Source organism: Musa acuminata, chromosome BXJ3-2 (genome assembly GCF_036884655.1).
Source record: "Musa acuminata AAA Group cultivar baxijiao chromosome BXJ3-2, Cavendish_Baxijiao_AAA, whole genome shotgun sequence".
In the NCBI taxonomy this organism is placed as follows: domain Eukaryota; kingdom Viridiplantae; phylum Streptophyta; class Magnoliopsida; order Zingiberales; family Musaceae; genus Musa; species Musa acuminata.
Genome location: NC_088350.1, coordinates 26,214,047 through 26,230,489, shown reverse-complemented (window position 1 = coordinate 26,230,489; position 16,443 = coordinate 26,214,047). Strand labels below are relative to the sequence as shown.

The window sequence follows — 16,443 nt, the reverse complement described above, 5'->3', positions numbered from 1 at the left end:
TCATCCATGGTACTTCTTCCGTAGCTCCGGTGCCACATTGAACCCAAGAACACCCAAACATCTATCATCGCACCCTGGATCATAGGTGCCGCGACCATCCATGGCACTTCTTCCGTAGTTCCGGTGCCACATTGAACCCAAGAACACCCAGAGACATATGCCGTCACACCCTGAATCGCAGGTGCCACCGCCATCCATGGCACTTCTTCCGTAGCTCCGGAGCCACATTGAACCCAAGAACACCCAGAGACATCTGCTGCTGCACCCTGGATCGCAGGTGTCGCCGCCATCCATGGCTATTCTTCTATAGCTCCGGTGCCACACTGAACCCAAGTACACCCAAAGACATCAGGTGTCGCCACCATCGTAGTTCCGGTGATATATTTGTTAAGAAGTTAAAAGTATATTTCAGAACATTATAAATTAATATTTTATATTTTAAATAAAATTATATAAAATTTTAAGGATAAGGAATTCTTAGGTCAAAATAAATTTTAGAAGATTTCAAATAATATTATATAGAGTTAGGGATGAAGGATTCTTATATTTTATATCCATAAATAGGTGATTGAGCTATAGGGATTAAGGATTATTATATTTTATATCCATAAATAGTTGTAGATCAAGTATTCAAATTTTAGAAACCACTCAAGATCGATCTATAAGTGTTTTTTATTTTAAGAAGTTCAATAAAGTTTTTTTTTCTAATTTGGTTTTTTCTTCTTTTATTTGATTTGATTTTAGGTATTAGTACCTTGTTACTACGATTTTGGGCTATTGGTACCTTGTTACTACTATTTGAGAAAATATTATACTTGCATGTGATCTCTCTTTCTCCACATGATATCAAAACCACAAGGGTGATAATATGTATTTCAAGCTCTTCTTAGTGAAGAAAATAAATTTTTTTAACTATAAAAAATTATAGTCTAGTTGATGGATTTGACATTGAACTTATCAATCAATATAACTATAAGATCTAGAAGACTTGTTTGGAGTCTTCGTCTTAGGAAGATCTATGCGATATGGTTGGTGGCAATACAATAACAGTAAGACATCATGATTAGATGGAGTATTTTAAATGAAAAGACTGAATTTATATTAAAGATATCTAATTCCCATGATCTCTTTGAACAAATTATTTGTTGCAAATTAGCTTCAAAGATTTGGATCAACTCTTGATGTATTGCTCAATAGAAAGAATATGACTTAGCTTTAGTATTTGAAGAATGATTTAACAAATACTATCCAAGATGACCTCTTAATTTTTTAATATTTTTTTAAGATTAAAAATTTATATTCAATGATATTACTCTTAGATCCAGATGTGCCTATTTTCAATGCACGAATGAAACATTGTATTATTCATAGTATTCAAAAAAAATATATTCCTTATGTTACATCTATTCAAGGATGGTTTCAACAACCATTTTTAGTACAATTGGAAAATCTTTTTACTTCTTAGGAATCCGTTAAATGATATGAGCTTCTATTTCAAGGGGAGACAGAGATGCCTTTTTACAAATAAGAAAAAGGGTAATGATAACAATAAAAAGAAGAAGAATGATGCTAACAGTAAGTAAGAGTCTTCTTTGAATAATGGTGCAAATCGAAAGAAGATAAAGTATTATAGGTGTGACAAGTTAAGCCATATCAAGAAAAACTATCGTGTAAAGATTTAAAAAAAATTATAAATAAATAAGATTATTCAAATGCTGAAAATTGGGGCAAATGTTTTATGGTTGAAACTAATAAGCACATGACATCTATCAATTTTGAAAATGATTAGATTGTTGATTCAGGATGTAATTATTTCACTAGTGATAGTACCAAATTCAATAATATTCATCAATACGAGGGTAATGATGTAATCATCACGTCAAATAATACTATTCACCAAATGGAAAAGGAAGGCATTGTCATAATCTCAAATAAAGATAATGATCCTATTACAAATGCAGTTGATGATGAGAATTATGTTCATTTTTATCCTATTGAAATCAGATTTCTTCGTAATATAAAAGAATTAGATACATATATAATATATTATGGTAAAAGGGTCAAAGATTTACTTGTTTTGTCGGCATTAACTACTTATGTTGATAAGATGAGTTCAAATGATAGCGCATCAATATGATATACTAGACTTAGTCATATAAATAATTTTTTTTAAATTAAATATTATGATTTAGAAAATTTTAATGAATGGTCTTCTTGATCTTACTACTTTTAGTAGTAATGAAGTTTATAAATGGTGTTACTTTGACAAAGCACACAGACAACATTTTGATATATCACTTTCAAAATGTAAATTTTCATTGGAGCTTATTAATGGGCTCTTCTCAAACACCATCTTATTTAGGTTCTCGTTATATGTTTATCTCTACTGATGATTTTACAAGGTTCACTTGGGTTTATTTTATGCAAAAAATTATTTTTTTTTTAATTTCAAGAGTTCAAGTTAACAGTTGAATGTTCTTTGAAAGAAAAATTAAAAGATTGTACACTGATAACTGCGAAGAGCTTACTTCTGATAAATACTTCGCTTTTCACAAGGAGAATGACATCAAAAGGAATTTATATATACAAATACACCACAACAAAATAGTATGGTTGTATGAAAAATTCGGTATCTCGTGGAGACTTATAAATACTGGCTTCATATAAAGAATTTACCCAAAGCTTATGAGCAGAAGATATGTAACGTGAAAATTATGTCATTAATCGAACTCCTTTTGGTCTAATCAACCTGAAGTCTCTATACGAGCTTATGTTTGGTGAAAACTATATATTCTTCGTGCTATCTGTACATACCAAATCCAAAAAGAAACAAACTTAATGCTAAAACTAAGAAATATATCTTTATTGGCTATGATAAAAGGAAGAAATATTGAAAATATATAGATCCACGAACACATAGGTATATGGTATCTCGAGATATTATGTTTGATTAAGTTTCTTGTTATTATCCTTCATAAATAATTTTTTTAAAAAAATATCAATAATAATAATAATAATAATGATGATGATGATATATATATATCCAAAATATATGAGATTTCTTTATCATTTTGGTTTCTTTATTCTAATTTATTTTGTTTGCTATGTTTGAAATCTTTGTAGTTTGCATGCTCCATCTCCGAAATTTCTTTTAAAGATGGTTTTATCAATTCTTTTATTGACATTTTCAACCTCCAAATGATAAATTAATAATTTCATGATTTAACATTATCGACTATATTATATTTATAGTCATATCTTTATATAATCATATCTTTATATAAATTTTACAAAAAAAAATATTTATTATGTTTTTACACTCCTTTATAGTATTTTCAATAATACTAAAAATTATAATATAATGTAATATTAGGACAATTATATTTAGTAAAAACATGTAATATAGTAATACTATAACACGATATTTTTATATTATATTATAGTATTATTATTATTATTAAAAATACTATAATATAATGTAAAATTATTATAATTGGATTAGTTCAACTTAAAATTTGTCCTTTAGTTTCTCCCATTGGTAGTTAACAACCGCCGTCATTTCTTGTTCCTTTCCGTTTCATATTTAGCTGTCTTCTTGTTCTGCTGCTGCTCTTCTGAAACCCGACTGTTGAGAGGCCTTCGCCGACCATCTCCTCCTGCCGCAGGTACGTTCCCTGATCTTCCCTTCTCCTTCCCGATGCGGCCTTCTTGGTTCCGATCATGCCACCAAGATTCTTGATGTATTTGATGCATGTATCGGCCCGATCCGCTTGTTCTATAAGTTCAATATATTGGTCCTGTTGCTTTCTTGGTATTCCAGTTGGTTAGTGTTTGATTGTTAGTCTTAGTCTTTTTGTTGTTTTCTTCCATAATCGTTGTGATGATTCTTTGATTGGGATCATCCTTTCGTAGATGCGGTAGAAATTTCTTGCTTGGAAGATTCAAGTGAATATCTCAGTTCATGAAAGTCTTTTGGTTTTTGGATGAATCCAGCCAAATCTAGTCTGCGTTCGTAGTGCTTATATTATTGATCTCACTAGTTTAATTATTCCGTGACAGTTGTTCATGACTCACCTTGAATTATGTTCTTGGATATTTCCTGCAAGAATGCTGATCGACCTCATTTCATGTGTGCCTGCCTATAGGGAGGGAATCAATTAAACTGTGCATTTCTTATCATTTTTTCTAATATGTGATCAATATACTTCAACGTCAGACATTGGCTGTTGGAAATAAGGTACTTTTTTCTGCATTTGATGATTAAGGAGTTGAGAGATGAATCAGTCGTCGAAATCTCTTTCTTCTCGGTCTATGGTCATCGTTACATCTCCTTTTTCTAGTTATGCAATCCCTATAATTCAAATTAAAAAGGGTTCCACTAAAGGGTACATTCGTTTGTACTTCCGTTTTCCATTAATAAACATTTACTGTTTAGAAGTTTATTTCTAGCTGTTGTATGGTTCGTGGATATTTTGAACATATATGTACTTTGTATTCTATTCTAGTTCATGTATATGAGAAATGAGATAAGAATGATAAAGCAGAAGAGCATTGGCCAACTTGTTTTTTCATTTTTTTACATTTTACTGGAAATTCTGATGTCTCCTTTGTATTTATTAGTTCAAAAGTTCAAACAAGTCTCTTTTAAAGATAGAATTTCAGGTAATCTTAGACATAAAAGACTTACACACCCATCTAGGCATATAAGCTTCAATATTTCAGTTGTTCTTGTTTGTATCAGCTTATAATTTTCACTTTCATTCTTATGTTAAAATAAGTGTCCTTAATCTGTTCACCATACAGAAAAGAAGGCCAACATCCATCAAAGATCAATGCAGACAGATGAAATAGTGTGTTTCCAGAGAGAGAGAGAGGGAGAGAGATCGATTACCCTCCTAAATTGTCTAGATCAATATTGATGCTACATCTCACAGAACATGTGATGATGAGGTTTTTGTGCCCTTGTAAAACAACATTACGATTTGTCATAGTGGTAAAACCAAGGTGAAAATTTCGTTTGTTTACACAATATATTGGTAGCTCCTTTTTTTCTAACCGGTATGTACTTGCAATTGACATCTTGTTTCATGAGCAGACATCGCTGGAAAGTCTTGAACCTATTCTCAGGGAGGATATTCAGAAGGTGCATGTTATATAGTGCTCCTGCTTTTCATTTTCTGTAACAATTTTATCTTTAATGTCTCACACACATTTCTTGCATATATGGGATAATGTTCCAAAACCACAAGAAACTCCTCTTAGTGAATTTATCAATGTAGGATAAGCTAATCTTTAGTTTTTGCTGGTTTCTGATCAAATTTAATCTGTTACTTCCATTCTCATGCCATAAATTTCCAGGTACAAGTTGTGGCTCTTTCAAGTTACGAAGAGAAAGAAGAACAATTTAAAGAACAGGTGAGCTGTCACATAATGATTGGATTGAATGAAAGGATAGAAAACTTCAATACCGATGTCACTGATAATTTTATATGCTGTGCATGTTTTAAGCTTTGGAAAGACCATTTGAGTTGAAATTATGGTGACTCAATATCCCACCTACTGAGTGCCCAGTCAGCAAAATTTATTCACTATGTTCAGGAACATATCAGTCATACATTTTGAGTCATATTTGTGCTTCGATTCGAATGGTACCGTTGGGGAGATAAATTGGTGTCGTTTATGTTACTTACAGACACAATTCCAGTTTCTCTTAGTTACAGCCTTTTATACATGCTTCCAATCTCTTTATCCAAGCCCACGTTTCTTCCACTGCAGTGCAATGGCTCTGTTCTCCGGGGGTCGCAGGTGGTGCCTCCTTCCACGGCTCCGTAGCAGATGGAGCTACCGACGTCGCTGTTGCAAGTGTGGCCTCCGCTACGACATCAAGGTCGTCAAGAAATCCAAAAATGTCATCGCAAGTCAACGCCTCTGGCACCGCAGGGGGACCCTCGCAAGATGGCTCTTTTCCCAAAACTCCCGTCTCAGGTACACAATAACACCCAAAGACATCTGCCATCGGGATCGCCGGTGCCGCCGCCATCCACGACACTTCTTCAGTAGCTCCGGTCCCACATTGAACCCAACAACACCCAGGGACGTCAATTGCCATGCTCTGAGTGGAAGGTCCTGCCATCCACGGCTCGGTAGCAGATGGAGCTACCGATGTCGCTGTTGCAAATGTGGCCTCCGCTACGAGATCAAGGTCGTCAAGAAATCCGTCATTGTCATCGCAAGTCCACGCTTCTGGCACCGCAGGGGGGCTCTCGCAAGACAGCTCTTTTCCCATAACTCCCGTCTCAGGGATACAATAATACCCAAAGACATCTGCCATCGCACCCTGGATCGCAGGTGCCGCCGCCATCCACGACACTTCTTCAGTACCTCCGGTCCCACATTGAACCCAACAGCACCCGGGGACGTCAATTGCCATGCTTTGAGTGGAAGGTCCCGCCATCCATGGCTCCGGCGTTTCTTGGGTATCTGTCACAGATGGGGCCTTGGCTGGGAGGCTGTCGCCGTCGCTCTCGTCTGCGGCTCCCCTCCCCTTGTGCTGGATTCGGCACAGGATTATCTCCTCGGTCTCGTAGGAGGGGATCGTCTCGTACAAGCTGGGGTGGAGGCGGTACTCGTGCATTATCCACTGCAGACCGAGGCTCCTGTCCTTCTTGTTCTTCTTTCTTGGATCACCGCTGTCCTTGAAGAATTTGAGACCCCTCCGAGTCCCGGCGATCGCCGCCCTTCTATCTTGATGCGGTATGTCGCGGGGCTTGCCGTTGGCGACCCATCTTCCACCGCGCGTCTTCCGCTTCAGCCTATTGTCCCTGGCTTTGGAGCGGGGCACGCGGACGAAGCAGTAGGACACACCCGTGGGAAGGTAGCTGGAGCGGACCATCAATTCCCAGGGCGCTTTCTTGTACACCGCCATCTCGGGAATGCTAAAGCCGGGGGGGATTCGCAGCGGCAGATTACGAACCTTGTTGAGGAGGCAATCGTCCATCAGCTCTTCGTCGGTCGGGGTAAAATGGCACCCCATCCACCTCCATGTCTCGTCTCCGCCATCGCTGGTATTTTCCGACGCCATTGCCAGCGAAGGAAGGGGAACGAAGAAGAAGAAAGAAGAGAAGAGAAGAGAAGCGAGAGGGAGGAACGAAGGAGGAGTGTAGCGAGAGGGAAGAAAAGTGGTGTCGCAAGTGAGGGGTATCATATATAGAGAGAGAGGGGGTGGGGGGCTATCGAATTAGGAAACACCTGAAGTTTCCCACTTCGAACAGGGATCGAACAAAATATTACGTTTTATTTATATTTGTTATATTTATTCTTATTCTTCACCGTGCTTAGTGGAGAGGGAGCAATCGAATTAGGAAACACCCAAAGTTTCCTAATTTATCAAAGATTATGTTTTGTTTATATATATTATATTTATTTTTGTTCTTCACTGCTCAGTTCGAGATATGGCAATCGAATTTGAAAGTTACTTGCCTATCAAAATCTTTTGCACAAATAAACAGGGAATTAAATTCAAATATAAAGAAACGAGAATATCAAGTAACCAGTTCCACACAGTACAATTAAAATACATTACGATTGATTTATATTTATTTTTGGGTAGATCAATTACACATGCATATATAACAATCATTGCAGAGTGATCACAAACACCTATTGAACTGCACAAACTATTCTTGATATTAGATACTCGTCCTTCAAGAAATTTCTCGTCCTTCTTGTTCACTAGTGTAAGGCTCCTCTCGCCTATGATCGGGTTGACATCATGGTTCTCCCCGTCGCCCCACTTGGTCGATGATGGTATGAAGGATCGTGGTTCTCCTCTCGCATATAATCATGCTTGGATGCCCTTGTTTCAAGTACTCTTGACTCCAATGTCAACATAACAATATGGTGGCACATTTGGAACAGGGGTCTTTCTTCGTTAATAGCATATTTGGATAATTAAAGATGAAAGATTAAGATGACACAATTATCCTCAAAGATATCATAAGGCAAAACCCATCAACAATGATCAGTTTTAAAATCATCTTATGTGTATTAGCAAGATCACATGCAACCTGGAAGAATCAAGATATGTTTGGGTGATGGACATCAATTATACTAGTCGAGTTTGTGAGGCAACAGTAAAACCAACAGAAATAACACATCAGAATGAAGCATAAACACCCAACTGTCAGGATCCATAATCATCATCATCCTCTCTCCGCAAGCAACTTTTAAGAATATCCAACTTCCAAAACGACTACAACTTGCAGAAATTTGGATGATTTAAAGCTCCTAGCTTAATTCTCCGGGGACATCAGCCGTCGCACCCTGGCTCGTGGGTGGTGCCGCCATCCATGACTCTGTAGCAGGTGGAGCTACCAATGTCGCTGCTGCGAGTGTGGCCTCCGCTACGTGGTTGAGGTCGTCAAGAAATCCATACATCTCATCGCAAGTCCACGCTTTTGAGAGGTCGAGGTCGTCAACAAATCCATCCATTAAGTCCACCCTTCTGGCATCGTAGGGAAACCTTCGCAAGACGATCCAAATATGTAATGGCAATCCACGCTTCCTTCGCTTCTGGCACGGAATGGGAACCCTCGTAAGATTGGCTCTTTTCCCAAAACTTCTGTGTTAGGGATTGTTGGGAAAGCGGAATATTCTTTTCCCTCTTTATATATCAAAAAGGGTTTCTCATGAAAATACCAACTTGATATTCAAATGAAAATATCAACCAACACAGCATAAACAATAGAGCAAAAATCAACCACACAGTAAGACCAAATCTTTTTAACGTGAAAAACCCAATATGGGAAAAATCACGGGACCGTAGTCCACCTCAAACTTCCACTATCAATAATAATTATAACAGGTTTACAGTATATTTTTTCTAGAATAACTAGAGGATCAGAATAACATTAAGATCATAGATCTTAATGTTATTCTCAAGAATAGCATATCTTCATCATGTAGGATGGATCTCCTCGTAAGAGAATTCTAAGTCTCACAAAGTGGATATCATAGGAAAGTACCTTAGATAGGGTAAACTGCAGATCAACACCGTTAGGATTGTAAAGTTTGCTGCAAGAATTCTCCACTTAAAATTTGGGCCGAAACTGATAACGTTTGACCACCGATCGTCAAGCAGAAAACTCAAAAACCTAATCTTTCTCTCTCTATTTCTCTCTCCTCTTTCCTATGCACGCTGTAATCTCTATTTTCTCACCTTTTGCCCTTTCTTTCTTAATTACTGATTTCTTTGATCTGGGCTCGAAAGACCCAATTTGTCCAAGCCCACATATAGACTGGACCCAACAGGGATACAATAATACCCAAAGATATCTGTTGTCGCACCCTGGATCGCAGGTGCCGTCGCCATCCATGACACTTCTTCCATAGCTTCGGCACCACATTGAACCCAAGAACACCCAGAGATGTCTGCTGCTGCTCCCTGGATCGCAGGTGTCGTCGCCATGGCTCTTGTTCCATAGCTCCGGTGCCACACTAAACCCAAGAACACTGAGAGACATTTGGTGTCGTCGCCATTGTAGTTCCGGTGATAAATTTGTTAAGAAGTTAAAAGTATATTTCGAAACATTATAAATTAATATTTTTATATTTTAAATAAAATTATATAAAATTTTAAGGATAAGGAATTCTTAGTTCAAAATAAATTTTAGAAGATTTCAAATAATATTAGCTAGAGTTATAGAGATTAAGGATTCTTGTACTTTATATCCATAAATAGATGGTAGAGTTATAGGGATTAAGGATTCTTTGTATTTTATATCCATAAATAGGTGGCATCTTTTTTTATTTGATTTGATTTTAGGCTATTAGTACCTTGTTACTACGATTTTGGGCTATTAGTATCTTGTTACTACTATTTGAGAAAAGGTTATACTTACATGTGATTCTCTTTTTCTTTACATGATATCAAAGCCACAAGAGTGATAATATGTATTTCAAGCTCTTCTTAGTAAAGAAAATAATCTTTTTCAACTATAAAAAATTATAGTTGAGTTGATGAATTTGGTATTGAACTTATCAATAAGTGTAACTATAAGATCTAGAAGACTTGTTTGGAGTCTTTATCTCAAGAAGATCTATGAGATGTGATTGGTGGCAATACAACAACAGTACCCGATATTGCAAATGGAGACGTCATGAAAAGATGGAGGATTTTAAATAAAAAGGTTGAATTTATATTATATATATATATATATATATATATATATATATATTTCCCATGATCTCTTTGAACATATTATTCGATGTAAATCAACTTTAAAGAGGATCACTCTTGATGCATTGCTCAATAAAAAAAAATATCACTTAGCTTTAGTATTTGAAGAATGATTTAACAAATACTATCCAACATAACATCTTAATTTCTTAGTATTTTTTTAAGATTAAAAATTTATGTTCAATGATATCACTCTTAGATCTAGATGTGCGATGCACGAATGAAACATTATATTATTCATGGTATTCGAATAGAATATATTTTTTATGTTACATCTATTCAAGGATGTGTTCAACAATCATTTTTAGTACAATTGAAAAATCTTCTTACTTCTTAGGAATCCCTAGCTCGTCAAACGATAGGAGCTTCTATTTCAGAGGGGAGATGGAGATGCCCTTTTTATAAATAAGAAAAAGGGTAATGATAACAATAAAAAGAAGAAGAATGATGGTAAGTAAGCAAGAGTCTTCTTCAAATAATTGTGCAAATCGAAAGAAGATCAAGTATTATAGGTGTGACAAGTTAGGCCATATCAAGAAAAACTATCTGTGTGAAGATTCAAAAAAAAAATATTGCAAATAAAGAAGATTGTTCTAATGCTGAAAATTGGGACAAATGTTTTATGGTTGAAATTAGTAAGGCAATGACATCTATCAATTTTGAAAATGACTAGATTGTTGATTCAGGATGTGATCATTATTTCGCTGGTGATAGTACCAAATTCACTAATATTCATCAATATGAAGGTAAATATGTAATTACAATGACAAATAATAATATTCACCAAATGAAAAATAATGGTATTATTATAATCTCAAATAAAGATAATGATCCTACTACAATGAAGAGTGTGTACCATATTCCAAGTACGAAGAAAAATCTCTTCTCTATTGCAAATGCAGTTGATGATATAAATTTTGTTCTTTTTTATCCTAATAAAGTCAAGATTCTTTATAATATAAAAGAATTAGATGCACATATAGTATATTATGGTAAAAGGGTCAAAGATTTACATGTTTTGTCGGCGTCAACTACTTATGTTGATAAGATGAGTACAAATGATAGTGCATCGATCTGATATGCTAGACTTGGTCATATAATTTTTTTAAAATTAAAGATTATGATGTAGAAAAATTTAATGAATGGTCTTCTCGATCTTACTACTTTTAGTGGTAATAAAATTTATGAACGGTGTCAATAGCAAAGCACACAAACACCCTTTTGATATATCACTTTCAAAATGTAAATTTTCATTGGAGCTTCATAGCGATTTAATGGACTCTACTCAAACACTATCTTATTTATGTTCTCGTTATATGCTTATCTCTATTGATGATTTTACAAGGTTTACTTGAGTTTATTTTATGAAAAAATTAATTTTTTTAATTTTAAGAGTTCAAGTTAACGGTTCAAAGTTCTTTCAAAGAAAAATTAAAAGATTGCACACTGATGTTAGCGAAGAGTTTTCTTCTGATTGATACTTCTTTTTTTTCTTTTTTGCAAGGAGTATGACATAAAAGGATTGGGACTTCTTTTTGCCTCTCTTTGGTCTGATATGATAGGCCGTTTTGTTTTCTTGAGATGCTATGGTCGGAGCAGGCACATGAATTTGTTTTATATTGGAATATTAAATTGAACTTTATCTAATCTTTATGTGAGTTGAAATCATAGATTTGGTTGGATTGACCCGATTTAAGAAGAAAAAAGAGATGAAGGTAGAAGTTTTATAAGTTATTGTGTTTAATAAAAAAATTTAGTTTTGAATCGACTCCCTTCTTCATTTATAATCTATGCTTCGTTAAATCCCATCATATTTTAAAGAAAATTTTCAAAATGTGTAATGCGAAACGTTGACTGGATTGTATAAACCATGATATGACAAATTTATATTTATGATCGGATAAAGCAAGCGAGAAGTTGTCCGATTTATGGCGTAGAGGAGGCTTCGGACTACTTATTACGACGCCCACACACGGAACACATCACACCAACTGAAAAGTGACAAGACGACGACGACGAGGAGGAGGAGGAGGAGGCATCCGCCACATGCGTGCATGCCTCGATCAGATGACCTGCAGCTCCATCGTCATGCGACGTTTGACCCTTCAACTAGGACTCGGGCGGTAACTCAGACCACAAGCCGTCCTCGCCACGCACCATCCTTTTGTTCTTCTCCGCCCACCACGACGGCAGCGCCGGGTTTATACTCAGATAGCCACCGTGCTTGTTCACCAGCGCAAGGCTCCTCTTCACGATGGTGCAGTCGAAGTCGCCGTTCTCCCCGGTCCACCCGGCCACCGTGTGCAGGTTCACCTGCAAGTTATGCCTGTCATGATTTGTCTTCAAGCACGGCGACTTTCTGGAATCCACGGTCAGAACCGTGCCAATGTCAACGTAGCCATCTGAAGTTGGCGGAAAGTTTGGAATGTCAAGATCATCTTTGTTCAAGACACGCAGAGCTCTCAGATTGGGCAGCTTCGCCCAGCTATCGCTGAAGGCCTGATTCCCCACTCGCGGTGAACCAAACACCATGGTGCAAACGGGGAACTCCTCTTTCTCCCCGATCTTAGACAACCCACTCCTCACTATATCGTAAGCGCTTAAGATAGCAAGGGCGCCTCCCAGGTTGTGGCCGAGACAAACTATGCTGAGGCTCTCGTCTTTGTACTGCTCCACCAGCTCTTTTATCTTAGCTAGTAGCTGCTCCCTGGCGCTCTCCTTCGTCTGCACGTCGGCTACCACGGTGTAGATCTCAAACCAGCCTTTCATGACCATCGGAACATCGCTGGTGGAGTCGTCGAACGGCACGAGAGTTTTGGGGATATCGTCGCACCACTCTTTGGTTCCTTCGGTCCCGCGCCATACGACGTAGATCTCGCGGACTCCGGATCCGTCGGCGTGAGCGCTGTTGGAGACCGCTACATAGCCTGTCCATGCTGTAGCTGCAATTGCCGCTGTACTTCTTGGAGTCAAGGGCCGTGATGTAGGAGTCGGTGGTGACCGGACACACGTCGCCAAATTTCAGGAGGAGGCAGCGGAGGGAGTAGTCGAGGGGGTCGAGAAGGCCGGCCCAGTGATTTGATCCCAGGAGCTCCGCCCACGATGGGTTCTCACTGTCAGCATTGTGCCCCATGTTTTGCGACACAAGGAGAGAGGACCAGTTTTAGGTTTTGGTAGGACAACAGGAGATGGTGGGATCGACTGCGTTTGGGATGCGAGGTGCCTGGTGGCGAAGACTATATATATCGATGCATCTGCCTGTGCGTCCATATGCATGAAACACATGTGTGTCATGCAATGCCATGTTAGGTTCTAATCCGGATGAGGATTCAAGAGTGAAGACGTACTGTAATGCCAATCGTTTGATACTATGCAACCTCATGAATTAATCGTGCAACGTGGTGGAGGAAGCAAACTGGGATCTTGCTTCGGTTTTGCGATGCTGTGTCAGCAGAGTACATGGCTGTCCTTATTTAGTTTGGACGGATCCAGAAGTAGGAGGAAGGAGGGCTCTTAGAGGGAGGAGAGAGAAGAAGAAGAAGAAGAAAGGAGAAACACATGCGTGCACTTCCTTTGTCCGGTAATAGCGTGACGTAAGTGGTGACCTTTCTGGGAGAGGGCAGAGCGCCCGCTCGAGTCGTACCATGCGTCGTGGCTCCGGTAATGTTTTTAGCGGCCCCATATGTATAACGTACGCACGAAACACTGGACCGTTTTTGTGACCAAATGTAAAAAAAAAAAAAAACCGGGCCATGCTATGAACCGATTTGATTTGATTGGGTGACGTCAGCATGATGGCAGTGTGTATTTTTGTTTATTTTTTTCGACAATAAAAATGCATATGTATCTGAATAGGATTTGATAGGATTTGAATTATTAGACGTGAATGGTTAAGATAAAAGATCCTTACTTGGATCAGAAGGTGTTAACCTTTGGTTTTGAGGAATTTAAAGAGGTAACAAATGCTGAAGCATAATATTTGAGATTTAAACAATTCATTCATATGTCAGATGAAAATATTCTTGGCTGATTTTTCAAGGAGGATGAAAGAGAAACCTGAATAATCTTAATGAATATTTATAAATTAGTATTATTAGAAGATCTAAATGATGAAATAGAAGTATGAAATTCATTAAAAAAAAGTATTAATTAGCTAAGATTGATTATGTAATAAGATCTAAAAGGTCGCGGAGGGTGTCGTCGAGGGGGTCGAGAAGGCCGGACCAGTGGTTGAGTCCCAGGAGGTCCGCCCATGATGGACTCTCAGTGCCACTGATTTGTGCCATGGTTATGAAAGGGAAGAAGGATTATGTGGGTGTTGGTGCGATAAGAAGGATTGTGTTTGTGCTTGGTGGTGCTCAATTTGACGCTGTATATAATGCATGTATCTGCCCCTCCAAAACACATGCGCGCTACGTGCTGTTGAAGGACGATCGCATGTTTCATATGCAACCCCATGCATGGCGTTGGGCGAAATAACTTTAGGCCTTTGCTTCATATGCGATAACTGCTGCGTCAGCGAGGATGTTGATCCAAGGTTTATCCAAGGTGCGCGAAAGCAAGCAAGCAAGCAAGCAAGAAGCAAAACAAAAGTTGGCAATCGAATCAGAAAGGAGAAAGAATAAAGAAGTCACCTTTTATTCATTTCTATGGACCTTGTTTTCGCATTCTTATCAGCCGAGCTATTCAACTTAGATGCACCGATTGGCATTTTTGTGCCAACTCCACCATTAACTTTTGTTCAAGTTATCAACAACAGTAAAATTTTGTTTTAAACCCGAAGCTAAATGCATATATAGGATCACCAGAGGAAGTCGATACAGTTTCTCGTGCAAATTATGTTACTCGTGCACAGAGGTGGAGGAAACAAGTTTGTGCTTTACTTGGCTACTTGGAACATCACCTAATTCGCATGTCGATCCAAAACTTGGGAGGAGGTACGTAGTTGTCAGGAGGAAATAATATCAGAGAATTGGAGATGGGAAAACACTCAAGTGGTGACCGACTCAAGCGATGCACATCCAGGAGAGGGTAGAGTTTGCACCAGGTTCGTTCGTGCCTTTGGTCGTGGAACGGAACGCTGCTTCCTGTTTCTGGTCCAATAATGTGCTACCTGCCCCATTCGTTGATTGTGAGAGAGAACAGTACAAATGAAAATACAGAACATGTTTCACTCGACAGCGTGGGGTGACACTCGGGGCTGGAGTGGCAGTTAATTAAGAGAAGGTGGTACAGTGGTGCATGCAGGCTGGTGTCTTGAGTCGAGCTATGAGTCGTAGCACACAGCCTTTCCGGCCGCCACAAGTGTTAATTATGCATGGGACATGCTATAATGTCCAGGTTCGAATGTCCCAAAATGATCTCACATTGGACGATTTAAATCGGACCGGATGGTGAACCGGTTTCACAACCGGTCAGTTTAACCCGGTGACGTCATCATAACTGTCAAGATTTACATTACGATCACCTCAGACTGCTCCCTTCCAATTTGAGACGATTTGGATCGAATATCCAACTGCCAAAACTACAACTTGCAGAAATTGGATGGTTTACAACTCCAGCTTACATGGCAGTATACTTACTCGAAAATTTCTAAACTGTAGCTGTACATGAAAAATTCTAAAGGCAAGTATGCGTTACGACACTGGCTTCGGTTGAGAGTTTTTGTTGGATTCTGGTGAATAATATACCTTAACACCTGCCTTTTTGCATGGCTTCAGGTACACTATGTTACTTACCGTGAATGTACGGAATGCATGCATTTTGTAGTAATTGAGTGCAACAGTTTTGTTGTACATGAAAAAATTAATGGTCTTCTTGATCTTACTATTTTTAGTGGTAATGAAGTTTACAAAGGATGTCAATATGACAAAGCACATAGATAATCTTTTGATATATCATTTTCAAAATGTAAATTTTTATTGGAGTTTATTCATGACGATTTAATGGGCTCTATTCAAACACCATCTTATTCAGGTTCTCGTTATATGCTTATCTCTATTGATGATTTTACAAGGTTCACTTGGGTTTATTTTATGAAATTCTTTTTTTAATTTCAAGAGTTCAAGTTAACAGCTGAAAGTTTTTTGAAAGAAAAATTAAAAGATTATACACTGATAATGGTGAAGAGTTTACTTCTTGATAAATACTTCTCTTTTTGCAAAGAGCATGACATCAAAAGGAACTTATATATACAAATACATCAC

The 16,443-nt window shown here is 37.9% G+C and overlaps 1 pseudogene; it reads right to left on the bottom strand.

Annotated features, from left to right (window-relative positions):
• Positions 1-12,075: 12,075 nt before the first annotated feature.
• On the bottom strand, positions 12,076-13,444 carry LOC135630904 (phospholipase A1-II 5-like; annotated as a pseudogene).
• Between the last annotated feature and the right edge of the window lie 2,999 nt (positions 13,445-16,443).